Here is a 23358-nt window from a genome sequence, read left to right as displayed (position 1 = left end):
ACACACCAATTCTACCTAAGAGGCACCATAAATCTAGAATTTCTGTATTTACTTTGCATTTAAGTTTGAGCTCTTGGTGGCAAACTATTTTGCACTTTTAAGAGACTTTAGCATGTTGAATTTATAGTGGCTACTTACCACAAAGTAACTGTGGCTCTTCAAGGGTGCTGCCTCTGCATATTCACACCTGTGGGTGTCTGGAGCCACAGACCTTCAAGAAAGCAGTGTCAGTTCGGGACCTTTTGTGGCAACAAACTTGGGACCCAAGGTTATAAAAAGGCTATGCAAATACAACTGCTTCAGTTCTTTCCACTAAACTCAAGAATCCTGATGAAGAGAGAGGCTGACAGGCAGTGCAATTATGCAGAGACACCACCCTTAAGAACCACAGTTACTAATTTAAGTAACTGTTTATACTTCTTTTAAGTAGCCTCTGCATAGTCCCACTTGTGGGAGTTTAGTTAATGGCACAACCCCATGAAGGTGAGCACAGATCTAATTAAACAAGAAATTCAGAACTGCCCTCCCAAAAACAGCATCAGATCTAGATACCAAGTTGAGAGAGCAGTGTTGTATGAATGTGTACACAGAAGTCCAGGCAGGACCCCTCCAGATGTGTACAAGGAAAAGAATACAGAAGTATGCCCATCATATTGGCTTATGCCTGGTACAGTGAAATCTAGAACTGTAAAGAACTGACCACTTAGTTAATTTACAACATGACTCAGTGCAAAGCATAATCCAGTTAAACAGTTGCTAACTGGAAATGGTATTCCCTTCGCACTGCTTCCCAGAGGTTACAAAATTGTTGACTTCCTAAAGACCCTAATGTTACCCAAATAACTCAAAACCCTCTCTTGCCATCTGAGGTATCTAAGTCGAGTTCCCACAGGTCAGAAGGAAGCCTTGAGAAGACACTTGGGAGACTAATGATCCGATTCAGATGAAATCAAGCCATCACATTTGGAATAAGTTTGGGATGAAGATACAGGACAACTCTCTCTCTTGCAGGTGTAACTGTAATTAAAAATGGTGCTTCTAGTGACAAGTAGAATAAAGAGCACTTTCATAAGTTCTCCAAGTGTACAACTCTGTCAGCACAAGGCTAAAGTTCCATGATGGAATAGATTCTCAACTCTGGTGGGAAAATACCAAACCCTTTCAGGAATCTTTTGATGATTGAAAACAATAGAAACATCCACTGAGAGATGATACCCTAAGATTATACATAGGTGCACCTTGACAGAATACAAGAAGAGGCTGAAAAACCAAGTACATACAATAAATACTCCAAAATCAATTATATGGGCATGGTTCCTGGAGACATCATTTGATTCTATTGAGAAAATATCTTCTGAGATTAAAAATTCATCATAGATGGCATTCCAGAATGTAGCAGAACTTCCTCTACTTCCACATCAAAGTAGTCAATGTCTTATGATCAAAAACAATGGAGGTGAAGTGACTCAAGACTGGTAAAATAGAGAAAATAGTCTTCATGAAAAAGCAAGTCTGATGATCAATGAAGAAGTGGTGACACTCAGAAATGTAGGAAATTCATGTACCAATACTGTCTAGCCCTTACTAGTGCAATCAGTATGATTTGGGGGATGTCTTGTATCTTTTTATTACCAGTGGAATCGTTGGAAAGGCATAAAAGAATCCCTTGCTCTAGTTTAGCAAGAATGTATTTGTGATAGTCTATCCATCACTATCTGTTTCAAGGAACACTCACACTGTTCCTGCAGACAGCAACTGAAAGTCTATTGCCGTATTCTCTGTCTGTCAGCTTCTCCTGAGTTGCATTCGATGAGCCAGACACCAATCCCACACAGCCATTGCTTTTTGGCATTACTGTGAACCAGCACCTCATTATTTATTAATGTAATATTAACTATTATATTAACAACATAGTCCTTATTCAATGCCAGAAAAGATTTGAAGCAACGCAATAGCTTTGTTCCACAAAACTTATATGGTGTTTGATCTCCTTCCCCAGATTCCACCAACTTTGAACTATCAGCTCCTGAGATAGGCTCTCAAACCCAAACTGGATACATCTGTGATGATCACAAAGGTTGGGGATACAGTATCGAAATGAACTTCCTTCATTGTTTTGTCTGGTTGCTTCCACCGACAGAGAGTCCTAAGGAATTTTGGAAGACAACTCAGATAACCCATACTGGCTGCATTTGGAGTTTGCTGAACAGTTGATCATGAGGAGAGTGGGGGAAGAGAAGGGTCAGAAGTAAGGATATAATTTGGTTATGGAGGTCACAGATTCCATGACTTCTTGGGCAAGGCTGGAACAGCTGTCAGTCCCGGGCTCTGGGCCCGCCCGCCCAGCAGCCGCCCAGCAGCCAGCCCCAGGTCCGCCTGCCCAGCATCCAGAGTTGAGTCAGCCCCCCGGAGGCAGGAGCAGCAGCAGTCAACCCCTGCCACAGGAGCAGCAGCGGGACTGGAGCAAGTGCAAGTCCTCAGCTCTGTCTGTCCCCCCTCCTCTAGGGTATTTTTAGTAAAACTCAGGGACAGGTTGTAGGCTTCCATTAATTTTTTTTTATTGCCCATGACCTGTCCCTGACTTTTACTAAAAATATCTGTGACAGAATTTTAACGTTAGTCACAAGACAAAGAAAAGAAAAGGGGAGTTTGCCTGAGAGTCAGTATAGCTAAATCTTCTTAAAGGAACAATGCCAGAATGTGCTCTAACTAGGAAAGAGTGCTAGGAAATTGACTCCACTACAAGGGAGGAAGAATGCTGGATAAGTACAGCAGGTTCAACTTAGTGTACAGGGGGAGGCTTGGTTCCATACATTTCTAGCACAACCACCTTAATAGGTGAAACTGGCATGGCCAACACTACAAATTTCATGTCCCTTCCTGGTTGGCGGCTCTATGTGTTACTATATTTAGTATTTGGATAGCTTGTTTTCAAAATATAATCTTCGTTCCAAAAAGTTGGTATATTATTTAGTAGGTTTGGATTTTATTGAACCAGCTAGTCTCCAAACAGATACTGGACTATTCCGTTTTGACATGTTCACTTTGTAGAACGCAAAGAATGGTAAACGAAAGTTACTTCCCTATAACCTGGAGTTCTTTGAGAGGACTCTGCATATTCACACTTATGGATATTGAGCCACTTGATGGCACCTAATAGGCGAACCTCCTCCAAGCAGTGTGCATTAAAGAGCATGTGCACCACCTCTTCCCCTTGGCATTTCCAAATGTTCCAAGAGCAAGGTGACATAAGGTGGCACTGAGCCCTCTAACGGCTCAGTTCCTTCCACTGCTAACTCAGAGTGACTATAATAGGACTCTGAAAAAAAGAGGGGGAGACAGTAGGGAAGTGTGAATATGCAGTCATTTTGAAGAACTCCAGTTACAACCTTATATATATATATATATATATATATATATATACACACACACACACATGATGATCCTATGTTTCTCATTTCTACCTCTGCATCTGACGAAGTGAGCTGAGCCTCACAAAAGCTTATGCCTACTAAAATTAAATTTATTAGTCTTTAAAGTGCCACAGAACTCTCGTTGTTTTTGCTATCTACATTGGGTTTGTAGTCTCAAAACATCCAGTGCTGCATCAGTCTCGTTTTGAGAGAAGCAAACAGTTACTTAAGTGGTAGCTGCCATCAAATCCATATCTGGATCTCTGGAAGAACTGCTTCTCTGGAAGAACTGCTTCCCTGCTACTGAGTCTAGTATAGAACCTATAAAAAGAATTCTCTGAATTGGACAGAGATTTGATTTGATGACATTGAAAAGCAGACCCAAATGTGAAAAGAGGAAGATAATAAATGTGATGTGATGTAACACATCCTCAGATGTTGCACCTATCATCCAAATATGGGTAAACAAAAATACTCTGTTTTCTCAGATATACTATGATCACAGAAAGGCACTTTGAAAAGATTCTTGGTGCTGTGGACAAGCCAAGCAGGAGCATTTTGTATTGGAAATGGAGCCCATGAAATGCAGGTATTTTCAATAACTGTGTCTGACAGAGATATCAAAATAAGCATTCTTTAAACAGAGAGTGGCAAATCAATCCATAATTGTAAATGAAGGAATTATGCAGGCCAGGTTTAACATACATAACTAGAATTTCCAGACAGATCTGTTAAGTTTCTTAATTCTAAAATTAGATAGAAACCACCACCATCTTTCTTCTATACCAGGAAGTATCTTAAATGGAAGCCTGATCCCACATATGTTTGGGTACCTCTTTGACATCTCCTATCTGGAACAGCTTGGGAACTACCATATATAGAATAATCTTGTGAGAAGGTTCCCTGAAAAGGAAAGGATGGGGCAGTCATTCAAACTAAATGGCATAGCCTCTCTCTATGATTTTAGTATACGTATGTTCAAGGTAATCAGTCTCCATTTGCCAACGAACTGGGCTAGCCTGTCCCCAAATAAAAGAAGGGATAGATCCTTGCTGATAGGACCATGACTGTTGATCCTCACATCAAATCTGAGACCTGGTGTTAAGGAAGATGAAAAAGGAGCATATTGTTTCATCTTAGGTCTACATCTGAAAGACCTCTTTTTATGCTTGGTCAAGTATGAAGATGGAGGCTGTTGGTGCTGTTGCTGACATCTGATTTGTGGAGAAAATCAGATGACTGAGGGTAATATTTCTGCTGATACTGAAAAAAGTTGAAGGTCTTCTGACAGAGGAATAAAAACAGAGACCAAGCAGTATCTCTAGAGTCCTTTAAACAATTCACAATCCTACTGTAGAAAAGATAATTCCCTTCAAAGGGGAGACCTTCAACTTTAATCCTAATGTCTGCAGCCAGAGAAGAAGAATGGAGCCAAGCATGCCTTCTCAAAGTAACTGCAGACACCAATGATCTGGCAGAAGAGTATGAAGCATCAAACAGTGCACTAAAGGAATGATTTGCCACATTCTGTCCTTCTGTCAAAATGGCATTAGACAATCTTCTTTTAACACGTGGCAAATCTTGGACAAAGAAAGCCATCCTCTCCCTCAAGTGGAATGCATAATGGGCCATCACCACCTGATCGTTAGCCACTCTAATTTGAGATGTTGAGAACAAGGAACCAAAAGACACAAAGAGAAGAAATTCTTGATTTGCCTATAAGTTAATGCTAGAAGCCTGGGCAAGAAACATGAGGAATTGGAAGTGCTCATTTATTACCATAAAGTTGATCTAGTCGGCATTACTGAAACCTGGTGGGATGATTCACAGAAGTGGAATGTTAAAATCAATGGTTATGATAGACTTATTGGATTCATCCGCTTCTATCATAGCTTCTATGGTTCCAACTTCAAAATTCAAATTGGTTCTGGGCTCTGCTTCAAAGTCCAGTGTTATGGAGGAAGGACTGAGTGGGGAAAAAAAGAGGAGGGGGAATGGATCTCTAGATCAAAAACGGCATTACTTGTTTCTGAGCCACTGATAACTCAGAAGAAAGTGATCTAGAATGTTTATGGATCAATGTCCTAACAAATAAAGCCCAAGATGGGATACTAGTTGGTGTCTGTTATCAACTGTCAAATCACATTAGGGACAGGATGATTGCTTCCTTATGAACCTATCTACAATGTGTAGGGAATAAAAACTTATGATAATGTGGGATTTCAATTTGAGTGGCATACGCTGGAGGTCTCATGCTGCAAGTGCTAAAACATCCCTGGAATTTCCAATCATCATAGAAAGCAATTTCCTAACTCAAAAAATGTTGCAGCCAACATAGGAGAATTCTATATTAGACTTTTTCTTAACAGATAAAGAGGAACTGATCACAGAACAAAAACTTAATGGTAACTTAGGTACAAGTTATCATGACAATCACATTTATAATGTGCAAACAGAATAAAGTTCAGACCAATAATGTATATAACCTTGTGCTTTAACAGGGCCGATTTCACAATCTTGTAATCAATTATAAGTCATATCAACTGGGATGAAGAATTTAATCAGAAAATTTTGAATGATAATTGGAAATCATTTAAGAACACCTTACTACATGCCCAAAAAGCCACAACCCCAAAATTGAGGAGGAAGGCTGTACTAGTTAAAAAACTAACCTGGTTTAGAAGGGACGTTAAAGTAACTGTAAACAAATAAAAAGGAATATATAACAAATGGAAGAAAGGAGAAGTTGATAGTACTGGATATAAATCAGAAGTTAGGAATTTTAGAAAATTGATAAGGGAAGCCAAGAGATACAAGGACACATCTATGGTTACAGAGTTAAGGACACTAAGGAGTTTTTAAATATATTAGGAATAAAAAGTATCCTAACAATGGTGTTAGTTGGTCTATTGCTAGATGGAAATGGTAGAATTATCACAAATAATGCAGAAAAGGCAGAACTGTTCAATAAATATTTCTGTTCTGTACTTTGGGAAAAAAACATATTACTCAGTCATACGGTGATACCTAGTAGAATGGAAAGAGAGTTGTCTCAGGAGGATGTTAAACAGAAGCTACTAAAGTTAGACATTTTAAAACCAGCAGGTCTAGACAACCTGCATTCAAGAATTTCAAAAGAGCTAGCTGAGGAACTTGCTGGACCATTAATATTGATTTTCAACAAGTCCTAGAGCACGGAGGAAGTTCCAGAAGACTGGAGGAATGCTAATGTTGTGCCAATTTTTAAAAAGGATAAGTGGGATGACATAGGCCTGTCAGCCTGATATTGATCCTGGGCAAAATAAAGGAGCGGCTAATACAGGAGTTGATTAATAAAGAATTAAAAGAGGGTAATGTAATTATTGCAAATTAACATGTGTTTATGAAAAATAGATCCTGTCAAACTAACTTGGTATCTTTTTTGATGAGATTACAAGTCTGGCTGATAAAGGTAATAGTGTTGATACAATATATTTAGACTAAGGGGTTTGACTTGGTGCCATACACAACATTTTGATTAAAAAAACTAGAATACAAAAATTAGCATGGCACACATAAAATGGATTACAAACTGTGAATGGTGAACTGTGATTAAGCAAGTCTATATTTCCAGGGGGGTCAGTTCTTGGCCCTAAGCTATTTAACATCTTTATCAATGACCTGGAAGAAAACATAAAATTATCACAGACTAAGTTTGTAGATGACACAGAAACTGGCCCCTGGTCTACACTGACCTGGCGATTCGGAGGCAGTCAACAGGAGTTACACAAGCTACAACAAGTAGCTTGCGTAACTCCCGTTGACTGCTGTGCTTCCCTTCTGTGCGGTGTCTTCACTGCATTGCGCCGACAGGAACCGTGTTCCCGCTGACGCAGAGCTACACCACTTGAGGGGGTGGTTTACCAGCATCGACTTCTGGATCTATTGAGCAGGTCTTCACTGACCGCTCAATCAATCCAGATAGGTCGATCTGACGGCGGCGACTTTGCCACCATCAATATAGACATACTCTGGAAGAGTGGTAAATAATGAAGACAAGTCACTGATTCAGAGCTATGTAGATTGCTTGGTAAACTGGACACAAGCAACCAATACATGCTTTAATATAGTTAAACATGAACATACACATCTGGGGAAAAAAAAAAAGAGATTGTAGAACATACTTACAGGGTGGGGAACTTTATCTTAGGAAGCCTGTGACTCAAAAAGATTTGGGGTTTGTGGTGGATAATCAGCTGAGCATGAGCTCCCAGGGTGAGGATGTGGCCAAAAGAACTAATGTGATCTTGGAATGTATTAACCGGGGAATGTCAAGTAGGAGTAGAGAGGTTATTTTAACGCCGTATTTGGCAGTGGTGCAACTGCTGCTAGAATATGATATCCAGTTCTGGTGCCCACAATTAAAGAAAAATGTTGATAAATTCAGGTTCAGAGAAGAGAGACAAGAATGATTAAAGGATTAAAAAACATACACTAAATAGACTGAGCCTTTTGAGTCCAACAAAAAGGAGGTTATGGGGTGACTTCAGTACAATCTGTAAGTACCTACATATGGGGAACATATATTGAATAATGGGTTCTTCAATGTAGCAGAGAAAGGTAAAATACAATCTAATGACTAGAAATTGAAGCTAAAGAAATTCAGACTGGAAATAAGATGTACGTTTTTGAGAGAGACAGTAATTAATCACTGGAATTAATCAATTTACGAAGGGTCATGGTCACTGACACTTTTTAAATTAAGTTTTCTAAAAGCCATGCTCTAGGAATTTTTGGGGGAAAGTTCTATGGACTGTGATGTACAGGAGGTCAGACTAGATGATCACAATGTTCGCTTCTGGCCTTAAAATCTATAATTCCCAGAGATGAGGATGAGAAAACTTTTCTCCCAAGTGCATCAATATTTCTCCCTTCTCTATCACTAGGAGTGGAATGAGTTTGGCCAGACCTAAACCTATTACTGGTAGCAGCCACAACCAGCAAATTTGGCACAGTATGCATATGAAAATAAGAAAACCCTTCATGAGGAAGCGGATACAGTTTGTCTGCTTTCTTGGAAATAGGAGACAGGAGTTGACCAAACAGTCTTAGCAGGCTGCAAACGACCATGTGTACAGGGGCATTTTCGCAATCAGACAGGTGTACCAGCCACTGCCAATTATTGGGATGGACTACCAATTATTCTGCTTGTTACTTTTAGCCATTTTTAGGCCTCTGCTGAAAACTTAGCATAACCAAGGTAAACTGGGAAAGGAGGGGAGCGGGTCAGACAGTGTACGCATTAAATGGACTTGACTCTGCGTTTTCTCTCTCTGAATATGCTGGGGCAGATGTCTGTGAAAAACAGGAAGTCTGGATATATTTTAGAATTGTCAGTATGAGGAAATTTAGCTATCAGACTAACAGCTTAAGACTGCTTCCCTAATACTTTTTTTTTTAGTGACATGTATCTGTAACTCCTGCTTTTGCCTAGTGATTGATTTGTTTGGTCAGCTATGTAACATTCTTTTGATTCACATGTCTCTGTAGCTTCCGTGGTATAAGAGGGAGGTAGAAAGTCTGAGTCAGGTGGATTGCTTTGTGGACACATTTGGAAAGATCTCCAGGCACAGACGGAAGGACTGACCATCTGGAAATCTGTAACTGAATCACCCAAAGACTGCCTCAGACTTGTGGGGTAACTATCAAGTTTTGGGGTACTCTAACCACTTATTGTATTTCTAGGTACTCAAGACTAATAAGTGGAGACTTCCGGAAAAAGTGATTTCAATGGGAATTACTGGAGACCAAAGTCTTAAGTTAAAAGCACTTGGTTTTGACTTATCTCTGTCAACCATATAGCAGGCGGAAGTACTGTGTTTCCTTTGGTTTATTTCCTAATACTGACTCATAGAGACTAAAAGTTAATGGGTTGAGGAACCCTGGGTAATACATCCAGGATGGGAAGTAACATCTATTGGTGGAGGTAGCCCCAAGAACATGAAATACTGGATGGGAGGTTGCCTCCAGTGTCACAAAAAGAAATTTAATGTGGCTACCATATGATCTATGAAGTCATGGAATTCCAAAGCATCCTCAGAAGGGGAGAAGCAGAAGATATACCTACATGCTCATCAGGTGACAAATCAGGATTAAAGTCAGTATCTCCTCATCCTCTTCTTCAGAAAGCCTATCAGGTACAACAATGTGAGCTGCTGACAGATCTGGAGGAAGTGGATCCAAGGACTGTTGAGCCACCAGATCCTTACTGGATGAAACATCACCTCTCCATCTATAAGGAGGATAATCCAAAAAAATTTGTGGTGGCACCCAACAGGGCCACAAAGAGCAGAGCTGCCAGTCTCTCCAGTAGCTGGAATCTGGAAACATTTCCATAGAAGGAGCAAAAGCATAATGAGGCATAACTCATGACAAATCAAGTTTCTTAAATTCTTCCTCTAGCCTCCTCTATAATGGGATCTGACCTCGGTTATGCTATGTATCACACTAGACACAGCTATGTAACCAGAGTGAAGAGAGACAGAAGGTGAGAAAGATCTGCCTGAATATCCTGTCAGAATTGGACGAGGCATAGATGGATTCCAGAGAAAAACTAACAATCTTCTCTGCTCTTCTCCTCTTTTTCAGATGAAGAAGCAGATCACAGAACTGAAGAAGACTGTCTCTTCCTCATCACCAACTTCCTGTCAGTTGGATCTAAGGAATGCTCAGGTGCACATCAGCCACCACTGTTAACATCCTCTTTGGATCCAAGGACTGTCCCTGAACAGAAGTGAAGGACAGAACTGGCACCACAGGTCTGGAGAGTACCAGATCTGGAGAAATACTCAACTCTACAACACTGGACTTCAAAGCGGAGCCCAGAAACAATTTGGATTTCGACGTTGGAATCACAGATGCTATAACAGAAGCGGATGAATCCAATAAGTCTATCATACAGGATCTGGCACTGCTGACAGTGGCTGCCTTCTCCGTCAGCTGCTTCTTTGCAACCAACACAGTTGGAACCGAAATGGCTCTAGATTCCTAAGCAGTCAGTCAGCCCTTTTCTACTAACAGTGTCTTCAAAGCCTTGACAGATTTTACTGAAGGATCGGGAGCTGGCACTGGCAAAGATCCAAATGACTGGGAACCCTTAGACAATTTAGGCCATGCTGGAAAAAGCCACCAGATTAAAAACAGACCACTTAATTTTCAGATCTGATGACCTTCCCAGATCTGGAAAACTTAGCGGCAAGAGCTTCTTTAAACAGAAGCACTGAGGTCTGTTCTGCTTGTCTTCGTGTGCTTTGGGTGTGAATGTCCAGCAAACAGAACATCCAGAAGGGGAGCAGCCTTCTCTGAGGCATTTAAGACACCTAATGTGTTCGTCCAATGCCAAGAAGACAGTTGGTCAAAAAGCATATCTCTTAAAGCCTGGCTTCTTCTTCTGTGATAACACCATCACATGGCACTAATCACACAAACTACATCAAACTATCTATGCTTATTATTTATACTTAAAACTACCTTATACCAAAAACTGTGCAAAGAATAGTAATTATAAACTATCAATGCACTATAAATTGAGAAGAATCCTGGTGCAGCAGCTGGAAAGACTTGAGGCAGTTGAGGCCACAGCTTTTCCCTGGGAACATTCGGAAACATGGTAAAATACGAGGGTGGTACACATGTACTCTAACAGGCTCTGCCTGCAGAAGGTTCTATCATTAGACTCCACCATGCGGCCCAATATCCACAAACAGGAATATGCAGAGCCACTTGAAGAACTGCTGTTTCAAGGGAATGCTATTGCACTTTTCAAAAACAAATATATCCTCTGCAAAGTAAAGGTGTGATTCTTTGACTTTGTGATGTAATTCAAAAGTAGAATTACTGTTGCCAATGTACTGACAGAAGGATGAAAATTAAAAACTGTTGTACTTTGATTGCTATCTGATGTATTGTTAATATTATCTAATTTGCAGTAGTGGGTATTAAGATGCCAAAATTAATAGTTTAAATAGAATTTTCAGGTCAGGAAATTAGGTACCTGATTTCAGTCACGCTCAAAAGTATAGAAAGTCTTAGAAAAAAACTATTATTTTTTTCCTCTTCGCTAAATATTGAGTATTCACCAAATGATTTTATCACCCACAAAAGTTTCTTTGGACTATTTTGCATATGATACTTGGAAATAGAAAACAGTGCCTTCCATATGTCCATAAAAAGCTGCCTCAGTTCTTTGTTGTCCGATGTCCTACTGAATTCAGATCAGGTGACTGATGGCCAAAGCACAAAAGAATAAATCTTCTTCAAATGTGTAACCTTTTCTGTACTTTGGGTCATTTCTTGTTGAAAAATTCTCTTAAGGTTTATTCCCTAAAGGAATAGTTGCAAATAGTAATATCCCTCCATGCGCTACTTTGTCCACTATGCCATCAATGACATATAGTTTTCAAAACAACCATTCAATGCCTTCATACTATCTTCATCATGCTTACATACTGGAACCTTGAATATGCAAATCTTTCTAATACTGTGGGACACGTTAATCACACCATAAACCTTTAACACTTCACCCTTTCCAGGTTGTCAGAAGCACATTTTAATTTTACTTCTTTACATTGTGGTATCATGATTTCCTACAGTCTATATTTTCATTCAGGTAGTCACTCCTTATTCCTTATCAGTTTTTCCATTCACATCAGTAATACTGTGTTACTTAGCTCTTTTGTTATTTTCTTAGTAGTATACCCTCCTTTTTTACTGGAAATATTATTATTGCTTTTTTCCATTCTATATTTTATATTGGTGGCCCCTCTTTGGCTTAACAGTACACAACCTGTTTTGTTCCAATCTCCATAATCTATTTAAATAACAGGTCACCAGTTCCTCATTTGCAGCCTCGTATTTAAATTAATCAAATAAATTAACTTGAAAACAAACAAACAAGATAACTCATTCTACAAAAATAGAACATATTTAAGAACTACTCTGAACAGATTATAGCACCAAAACAGAAGGTAAGACAAAATCCGACAAATTCTCTTACAACCCATAGATTCCCTTTAAATAGTTATCAAACATGAGCGGTTCAAGTATGTTTAAAGCTTGCCCTTAATTAGGTTTGACTTCTTCATGTTACACCAAAAATACTAAGGAGAGCTTTCAAATGCTACATGTGTACTCTTGGGCCATCCTGCATGTAAATGTATGGTTTTAATATTAGATAAATCTCCACAAATTTGAACACATAGAAAAATTAACCCACCATATGTTTACAAAACACAGACTTCTTGTGGCTCCACAGAATGTACTTAACCCATATTTATAACATCAGTGAGCAATACCCATGGCCATTTGGCAAGCTGCGTTATTGTAAAATTTCAGAATAATTTAAATAAAGATACGTAAATACCATTTTGCTACATTTTATAATAAAAATCTCCTAAAGCAACAACTTTGATGAAGGAAATCTGTATACTTCAAAGTTTTCTTTTTAAGAAGGTATTCATTTAAGAGAGTTGTTATATGAAATATTTTATTATAACATACAGAAAATATATTCATATAACAGACATTATCTTTCATGTTATTTTTCTATTGTGTTTTTTATACAGATAATTCAAGCATTTGCTTAAGGAAGCGTCAGTATATTTCCATATTTTTGGATTTGGTGCATGGAAATAATTTTTAGATAGTAAGTGGCTTTGAGTTCTGTCCAAGCCCCAAAGATGATGACATTTCCAACTTACCTTTGCCTCACCCTAGATGCAATATTTCTTTCTTTCTAGGCAAGGAAGGTGGTACATGGTTCCTTCTGGACCCAATCAATGCTATACCAGAAATGGACAAAGAGCTTGCTGCAGAATCACTAGTTACTCCCACCATAGCAAAGGCAAATAATCACAGTCTCTCATCTTGTATCCTCTAAATGATAGTACTAATTGCCATTAGTCGCTTCAGGCAACTACAGAACTATTAAGGATGTTGGGCAATATCTAAGGCCAATCTGAATCACATTATTAAGTATGTTAGTGGCCAAAATACACTTAGATCGTAAGCTCCTTGTTGCAGAGTTTATGTCTCTTTTTTCCATCTCTAGTCTAGTACACTTTTGATTGGGGTTTAAGTAAGACTTTTCTAGACTGGGTTAGGGAGAGAAACACAAAGTGTTTTTTCTCCAGCTTTAACCTGTTTGCTAAAAAATGGCTGACTGAGAAATACAGCAGTAGGCAACCACTGTAAACTGAGCCATCCTGAGGTCAGAAGAACATTCATTATTTTTCTACTTGGACAGAGAGAAAAATATTAGACTCAAGAGAAAGATGTGTCCATACAACTTTTGGGAGGGAGAGCACCAAGCAATTTGCTGGAAAAGCAACACTCAGAAATTGCTGGTTTGGAGATTTTTTTTCTTTAGAACAGGGGTGGGCAAACTTTTTGGCCTGAGGGCCACATCTAGATATAGAAATTGTATGGTGGGCCATTAATGCTCCAGGAGTGGCTCCAGTCAGGGCGCTGCTGGGCCCACATGGTGGGAGAAAGGCGGAGGGGAAAGGGCGAGCCCGGGAGGGGGGAGCGGCCACCACGCTCCAGTTACGGTACTGCTGGGCCCTCAAAGCAAGAGATGGGAGGGGGAAGGAGCTGAGCTGGAAGGGGGAAGCAGGTGCTGAGCTCCAGCCAGGGCGCTGCTGGGCCCAAGTGGTGGGAGGGGGTGGGGGGAAGGTGTGGGGGCGGCCACCACTGCGCTGCCCAGCTTGTTCTGTAACCTTTCCACAGACTACCTGAATGAGCTCGCAGACCACTGGTTGAGCTGAAGAGCCTGATGAAAAGCTCAGACGGGCCATACTTTGCCCACCCAAGCTTTAGAAGAATCTGCATTGATTTTCTGTACAAACAGGTGGAGAAGTAAAGCTTTTCCATGGCCTTTACTCCCACAGACACACTGCAGTCCTTTAGAATCCAACTTTTGTGCTCAGTCAACTTCCTAGTCACAAATAATAGTTTAATAAGGTAGTCCAAGTCCTCCTGAGAAACTGTGTGGGGAGATTCTAAAAATACTCTTTTCCTGGCCCAATATGAATTAGTTTACACTCTGAGGAAGGACAAGTCAAGAGAGAGACAAGATGAATGCATGAGAGCCATAGGACTACACATCTGTGATTTTTACTGGGGGACCATGGCAAAAAGTACATTGAACACCACAGATGAGCGGTCCATTGAAAAAGTAGGCATCTCCTGCTCAAGGTGTGATCTGAGGAGATGATCTCTGGGGAAGCCAGGCCTCCATCCTTCTGTAGACAGCCAGATAGCACTTTTAGAACTGATGAAGTTTGACATACAAGACATAGGGTGTCTGAAATTCTTTACCTGTCCCAAGTTCTAATTTTTCATATCATTCTCTGAATCCCTCTCTTCTCCCATGGGGTCTGCTGCTAAGTCTCATGGGCTATCTGTATGCTGCACTCCCTGAGCTTTGAGTCTCAGTACTTTTGCTAGGAGCTGCCACTGAGGGATCTGCTGAGAACTACTGCTCTGGGATCCTCCGGCCCTATGGTGGGAGTGGTGGCTGCTCATACTGTGAACAGTGAAGTATGGTGCTAGTAATTGGCAAGCCTCTTTTCATTGGTCTAAATTCTTTTTGAGCTGAAAAGCAAAAATATAGGCCTAAAAAATTGGGGTTGCTGCACCAACATCTTGTTACACTACATGCTGTAACAAGACAGAAAGATGACTGGGGATTACAGTGCTCACCCAAGAGGCAGAGCTGGAGCAGCAAAGAATCAATGTGATTGAGGTAACCACCCTAGATGGAGACACAGGCAGGTCAAAGTCTTTTCTGGGAGACTGAGGCTATGTCTACACCGCAAGCAGTGCAGGATCGATTTTGCAGTTTTGATTGAGCAGCAGTAAAGACTCACTCAGTAAAACCTGAAAATCGACTCTGTAGATCCACCCTGGCAAGCAGCGTAGCGCTGCGTCAATGGGAGTGCATTTCCTGTCGGCGCAGTGCAGTAGAGAAGCCACAGTAAGTAGACATTAGGAAGTCGACGAGAGATATGCAAGTTACTGTACGCGGCTTGCAGATCTCTCGTCAACTGCCACCGAAATCCATAGCCAGTGTAGCCCAGGCCTAAGTTTGAAAATCCTATTCAGTAAAAACATAGTTAAAACTCTGTTGTGACTGAATCTGAAAGCTACCAATATTTGGCTGGCCAATGAGAATGAGGCTAAACATGGTGTGCACCAACTCACATTGGTGAACTAATTTATAGTATAACCCGGTTCAGAGACAGTTTAAAATATGCTTGAGAATGGTGGATACTCACTTCATTCCAAAGCCTTGTGTATACTAGGATTGGCTTTTATAGTTTTCTTAATAACCTACATCAACCTTTATGTTAAGGAGACTTTTTTTGGTAGTAAGAAAGGATAATTTTTTCCATAGGCTACACAAGCTATTACTTTTTTTCTTTAATATATTTCCTACCTATCAAACCAAGAACATTGAAGGACAGATCCTGTCTCTCTATGGCAGGTTAGAAAAAAATATTCAGCTTTGAAAATGATTTACAATTCAACAAAACTTCAATAAAAACAATGTTCTTATAATAGTTTTAACACAAGTTACTTTCAAATGGGTAATGCTTACATTTACATTAATGTGAACTGCTGAATGCGCAGCAATTCTGAAAATCAGGTAACTTATTTAGGTGTCCAAATATGAACTTAGGAACTTAACTTTAGGCACTTAAAAAAAAAACAACATAGCCCAGAAATTTAAAACAGTTCAAAGGTAGAAATATGTTACCTTTTATTTAAAATTAGAAAGGATCCCTAAACCTCTGTCTAGTATATTCTCCATCTTAATTAAATTTCCCATTACGGAAATCAAGCTAATTGAAGCATTTTAGAGATTAGTTAACTGTCAGAAATTATGCAATTAGGCACTGCATTAGGAAAATCTACCATCAGTGCAAACCTTCTCTGAAGGCTAACACAAAAAGCATCAATAAAATACCCAGGCACATAATTAAAGCTCTGTCACTAATTTTCACAGAATGGAAGGAACCTTTAGAACTAATCATTGGTTTCCACAATGATCCTGAAGAAAGACTACATTTAAAAATAAAATTACAACACTCTGACTGTGGGCTGCAGGATTTCTGGGATTCTCTAATTTATAATGCAGAAACTCCCTATACTCCCGCACCATTGGTTCTAAATTTAAGTTCAAAATCCAATCCGTAATTACTAGCTGTCTAAAATCAAAACATTGTCTTGAATATCTATCCTGTCCATTTCAACAAATATCTGCAGTGCTTAAAATAGTGATTTGTCAAGCAATCATTATATAAAATCTTTATAAAATTATTGAAGTAAAATATTTCATCTGGATTACTCATTTTAAAAATTCTATAAAAATCAGAACATCAGTAACTTTTAAAATCTATTCTCAAAACAATTGCATTTAGGTACAATCTCTTCCAAATTATTAGTGAAGAGGTTTAGAAAGTCTTTGAAGATAATGGCAAAAAAGATAGTAAGACCTTAATTATTCATTAGAAAAATAATTTATGGTAAATATGTAAGTTCACTTCTGTAACTGTAGTCATTGTTTCAGAGAGAACTAAATGGTATGAACACCATTAATTATAGGTATACTGCTACTAAATATCTACCTTCTGCTTATTGAGAAAGATCTAGAAAAAATTAAAAATCTCCATTCCATTAGTTACTTATTAGAAACAATTATGATTTCTTATTATAATGGATAAAATTAGTTGATTAAATCGTGCACACACTTGCTTGTACACGCACGCACGCATGCACGCACGCACGCACACCTACCTTGATTTTGTCAGCTTAATTTGGCCCAATGCTCAAGAGAATATACTCTTCCTTGGTAAATAAGAAAGGGCATAAGCATCTTTATTAAGCGGTCTAGAAAAGAGGTTACAATAACTTACTTATTGAAGCAATGTTCCAGCTGAAGTCTTTTGCCATCTTCCAGTTAAGAAATCATGAACAAAAGATGTCTTGCTTTTTGTTATAGGGAAGTGCACAGATTGCTTTTCTGTAACCCTGTGCTCCCTAAAGATACAAGTCTGAAATAGATGTCTGTCACTTGGAGGTCAGATACTTCAATAAATTAATTTACTTAGGGTTGTGGTGGAACTATGTACAATCACTTAGCCAAGACTTAAGCCACAATAGTCATGGTGCACATCTCTGACAGGTAAACTAAACTAAAGTTATTACTCTCATTGACTGAGCCAGTAGAAAGGTTGTACTGAGATTTCTATCACCTGGTAGTCAACTCCAACCTAATCCACTTTTGAGCCTGTCAACCAGTTGCACATTAAGTACACCTAGCAGAGTTCCACGTCCCTAAGGCTGAATTGTTTGAAGAAAAGGCAGACCATCACAAATGATTAAGATTAGAAATGAAATCCTTATCTGCAACCAGCAGTCCTACATGGTGTGCTACAGGGCCCACACTTGGCTAAAAACAATCTTTGCCTGGAATTTGCTCATATATACTCCATTTCATTTTAGATTGCCTTTTTTGAGAAAAATACAACTACCTAGAAGAGTTTATAGAATTATAGAAATGTAAGGCTGGAAGGGATCTCGAGAGGCCATCTAGTTCAGAACCCTGGAGCCAAGTATACCTAGGAATGGCTTAGTATTTTGGATAAAGTAAGCTTTTACTTAAAGATTCATCCCTTTCATCCCATCTCTTAAGCTATTAAAAATTCATAAACAACTCATCCTGTGTCCTACCTGGGTATTTCTACATTGAAGTAAAAGACCCCGCGGGCAGGTCATCTGACTCAGGCTTGCAGGGCTCAGACTGCAGTGCTACAAAATTGCAGCAGGGGAAAAGGTTTCAGAGTATATCTACACTGCAATAAAAAAAACGCACCACCATATCTCAAAGACCAGGTCAGCTGACTTAGGCTTGCAGGGGTCAGGCAGCGGGTCTAAAAGTTGCAATGTAGACATTCAAGCTCAGGCTGGGGCCCAGGCTCTGAGACCCAGAAGGGAGGGTCTTAGAGACAGGCTCCAGCCTCAGCCTGAATGTCTACATTGCAATTTTATAGCCCTGCAGACAGAATCTCATAAGCCTGAGTCAGCTTATCTGGGATCTGGGCTCCTAGACTCCATGCCATGTTTGTTTGTTTTTTAATCTCAGGAAAGATATATTCCTAAAGCCTTGCAGCAAAACCAATGGAGACCAGAATTGTCATTCCTGATATTCCTCAGAAAGAAAGCAAACAGAAAAATCCTAAAACCCAATCAAACATATTAGGCCTCTTTCTATATCAAGAAAAGGACAAGCCACCTAAAAAAAATGGTTTTGGAGGTTACATAACTGCCTTAGATAATTGATCTCTTATCCTCTGGAACATACACAAGCTCCTTCTTTTAAAATTGACCCATTATATTAAACATTAACCAATTAAGCACTGTCACAGTTCCTTGAAGCTCCTTGAACATCCAAGAGAAATGACCTCCTTCCCACCCACATCTCCAAGTCCAAGCGATGGTGTGCATCTATTACAAAAATCTTGTAAGCACTGTAGGAGCACAGCCATCCTCCTTTCACAACATAGCCAGTATAATAAGTGTAACCATCTGTAGCAGCAGTGTTTTCACATCTTCATTATGAGGACTTAGGCTCATCCAGCTGTGCCTACACTTAGGGTGCCACTAACCTCTAGTATAGATAAGGACCTCTGCTTTCTCTCCCTTATGCTGCTCCAACTCCACACTATTCCTGACTTTCCCCACCCACTTTTCTGGTTTAATTTTATTTCTCTAAACTACTGTATGTCTGGAACTTCCAAGGAAGCTTCAATATTTTGATTTCACAACTCTCCCAAATTCTGCACTAACTTATAATACTGGTGTTGACAAGGATATATCTAGCCATTTAAATCTACTGCATGATTTCTCAAAAATTCTTATGAGAAATTAATTAATGGAATTTTGAAGTGACATTCAGTTTGGGAACTCAACTTGTGGTTCCATAATAAGAGTTAAATTGAGTTTTTCACTTGAAGCTGAGTTCAATCACTTGGCTAAGCATGAAGAATAATACAGTGTATCTGTAGAATAACACTCTCCAAGTACATAATGAATTTTCTAAAAAATAAACAATTACTTTATGAGGCAAAATTAATTTTAAAATGTTTCCTTTAAGATATTTAGCATCCCATGTCACAACATCTTTGTCCTAAATCTTAATGAAAAAATACAGATTCACCAACTTTCCTCTATATTTAAAACACACTGATGTCCCATATATTTAATGTTTTTTAAAGGATTAATCGTCTTTTTTTTTCCTTCAGAAATGAACATTTCCCCTTCAGCATTTTGAAGAACCACAATTACGACAAGGTGAGTAAACATTTTTTTCTTCTGTGAGCAATTATCTACATGTATATCACTTCTAGTGACCAGCAACCAGTGAATTCATCACAGTCAGGAGGTGGTACAATTTTTATTTAAACAAGATTTGCAGGACAGCTCTACCAAACCAGGCATCGGATCTTGTGTCCTCAACTAAGGAATTGTGCTGGGTCAAATTGTGGTCTGCTCTACCCTGAACATTTCTAAAATGGGGAAGCTTCTTAGAGAAGCTGCAGAGACTGCCTGAACCCTGGTGGAATGGACTCTAACCTGCATAGGTGGATCTTATGTAGATATCTATGATCTAATACAGTGGGTAATGCATGCCTTGAAACTATCTGCAAATGACAGTCTGGGGGAGCTACTGAAGAGACTTGTCCTGTTCAGGTAGCATTAAAGAGCCCTGACCATGTCAGGGTGTGCAGTTTGATTTCCCAGAGGTTTGAAAGAGTGTGGGGGAAAAAACTGGAAGGTGAATCAGCAGATTTAAATGACAATCAGAGTCAATTTTAGATAAGAACTTGGGGTGAGGCCTCAGTCACCCGGTCATTAGGCAACACCATATAAAGTGAACCAGCCAGAAGGGCCTAAATTTCCCGTTCTATAAGCTGAGCTGACATTATGACTACTAAAAAGGCTGTTTTCATAGACAGGTAGTAAAAAAAGCAGGTTGGTCAGGCTCAAAAGGGGATCCTATTAAGTCACATAACACTATACTGAGACCCCAGGACTAAGGGAAACACATGAATGAGATCTCCGAGGAATTTAGCAATGGTAAAGTGGAAAAATATATTATGACCCTGAATTGGAGGATAAGTTATTGCTGCTAAAGGTATTCTTATGGAGCTAATAGATAATCCTGAATGTTTTATGGCAATTAGATACTCCAGAACAACGGAAAAAAACAAGGGCTTCCATGGAGACAGATGACATTGTGATGCCCAGATGGAAAATCTCATCAATTTACCTGCATAAATTAGTCAAGTGGAAGTCTTTCCACTATTAACATAGATGTCCTGGACTTTGGCAGAACAGCTTTTTTTGGTGGCAGTTAACCAGCTAGCATCCAGATGGTCAGATGTAATGCTGCTGGACCCATGTGTAAGAATATAAATATTCTTCCTCAACCACGGGAGATACGACATCAGGTATTATAGTGTTTTATTGAAACCCAGTCGCAGTTTTAATAGGAGACCTCATTAGTGCCAGGGCCAAGTTAATAATCTATAACAAGGCAGAAACACCTTTGGTGGAAGATAAAAGAGAGCAGAGCTGACTCCGGTTGTGTGGTTACCTGGAGACCATTAAGTACCAAGAATGTCTTTGTTACCAAGAAAGTCAGTGCCTGAAACATCTGCACTGTGGAGGTTGATGTTGGAGTCATGGCCACTGAGGCTAATGGCAGTGAGTGTGACAGTGCAGACATTAATACCGATGAGTTGGAAGTGGGAAAATTGCAGACCATGGTAGCAGGCAGTGCTGCAAGTACTCTGAGAGTTGCTGGTACTAAGCAGTTTGAGGGAACTGATATGGGTTATGAACGACCCTTTTGCTGAGGGGCATGAGTTGATCTAGCAACTTGACAGGTTTTGTGTCTCATTTTAGGGTGACCTTTGGTTGTGTTCACCCTTGGAGTGATGCTCCTTACTACCTTACTACCCCTTTCTGATGACAAGTAGGTGGAAGAGTTCTTGACCATTCTAGACTCAGTAGTAGGGGAGTATGGTCTCTTTGAAGAATAGCAAGCCCAGGAGCTCAGAAGGGACCCATGGCTCATTACAGCTCTTGTTGAAAGAGACTTGAGGAGGTTTAGCAAGAATTTTAGCCTGAGGTTCTGAAAAAAGAAAAACACTCGAAAGTGGCTTCCCTGGCTTTGTGTATCTTAGAACAGAAGTGGCCAAATGAACATTTATCAAAGATATGTGCCTCATGAAGAGGCACTTAGAGTGTTCATCACTGAATGGTATAGCAGCCTCACAAAAAAGGTAAGTTTTCAATTTTCAGGATTTAGTCTCAACTATCCTTGCTAGATACTCGGTAACAGGGGTAACCCCAACCTAACCTAAAGATCTTAACGTAATTGTGTGTGTCTCTCTCTCTCTTTTACCAATGGGCCCAAACTACAACTATTAACTAATCACACTAATGAATTAATAAACTATATTCAATAATAGTAGCCTAACAACTAATTGCACAGTGTGCAAAGTAAGCCTGTGGCTACAGATATAGGCAATAGTATATGTTAATTTGCAAACACTCAGGTTTAGATATTGCCATCAGCAGCGAAGATATATGCCTTGGGAGTAGTTTGTGACAACAGATTTAATGAGTAACATTTAAAAGACATTATAAATGACTGAATGCCTTAATTGCTCACCTTGACACAATCAGTCCATCTTCAGTTAGCTGTTAGCAGGTATGGTAACAGGACATAATTTGTCATGTGGGCTAATGAACTATATTAATCTATTAAAAATTATTTTTGTTGATCACTCAATTGATCCTAAACCAGTACCTACATTCAACTTTTTCTTTACACAGGCCTAAGACAATTACATGAAACTACAGGCACATATTTAAGATTATGTGATATAAAGAAAGGCTTTTTTGCAGGGGAGGGGAGAAGAGGGAAAGACTGATATAGAATTAAGATCTAGCCCATTAGACATGCTGTCTCTAGCAAAGGAAGGCCATATGAAACTCCCTCTAGAGAGAGGTCACTTGTGGGATATAAGACACTTCCATCTTCTACTAGCCTTAATAGCAACAGACTAAGTTTTGGACCTGAACTCAGATATAGCACAATATATTGTCATTGGAGTGTCAAGGCTTTCAACAAACAAAAACAAACCTCTTGACCTGTCTACCTGCAAATTTCTATAATTTCTTTAATATTGAACCCATTTTTATTTGTTTAGTTAATGATCTATTTTTTTCAAACCATTAACTTTGTGTATTTTGTCAAAATTAAGTTTGTTCTTTAACAGTTTTTGTCATGCAACAGTTGAGAACTGTAGAAAAAACAAACTAATGTAGATTATGCCGGAAATCACAAAAATTAGCCATCTATCTTTTATTTAAAATGTTTAATTCCCATACAGTAAACCAATTAAAACATTTTCACATGGAAATTGTGAGATTTATAACTCAGCTTTCAAGAGCCAGAATTCTTTTAATTCTCACAATGTTTTTATATTATATTTTCAACATTTGGATGTATTTAATCTGCATAGGCATAACACAATGCGATTTCTATAAATAAGGAAAAGGAAGTATATGATTAACTGCGGGGTTTTTAGGCCACTTGCACTGGAACCTATAATTTAACATTTTTTCTTAAAGCTTATTCGGGTAGAATGTCATTAATTCACACTTACAACTAGACAAATGACTGATTGCATAGTTTTGAGTGTTACAAGTTAGTAAGAAGAAGAAAAAAGCAGGATAATTCATTAAAAGAATTACTTTTTTCTTGTTAACTGCACGTTAGATTTATTTATATCTCAAGATATGATAGTAAACTGTGTAGGGTATTTTGTAA

The 23358-nt window shown here is 39.1% G+C and overlaps 1 protein-coding gene across 8 annotated transcripts in view; it reads right to left on the bottom strand.

The window, feature by feature from the left end:
- The window catches only part of KHDRBS3 (KH RNA binding domain containing, signal transduction associated 3), a 205970-nt gene that overhangs the window by 37479 nt on the left and 145133 nt on the right, over positions 1–23358 (bottom strand). The gene's annotated exons all lie outside the window — the stretch shown is intronic.

Source organism: Emydura macquarii, unplaced genomic scaffold, assembly GCF_026122565.2.
Source record: "Emydura macquarii macquarii isolate MOO-44397 ecotype Brisbane River unplaced genomic scaffold, CSIRO-AGI_Emac_v2 contig_369, whole genome shotgun sequence".
NCBI lineage: Eukaryota > Metazoa > Chordata > Testudines > Chelidae > Emydura > Emydura macquarii.
Note: the sequence above shows the minus strand (reverse complement) of the source record. Positions and strands in the feature narration are given on the sequence as shown.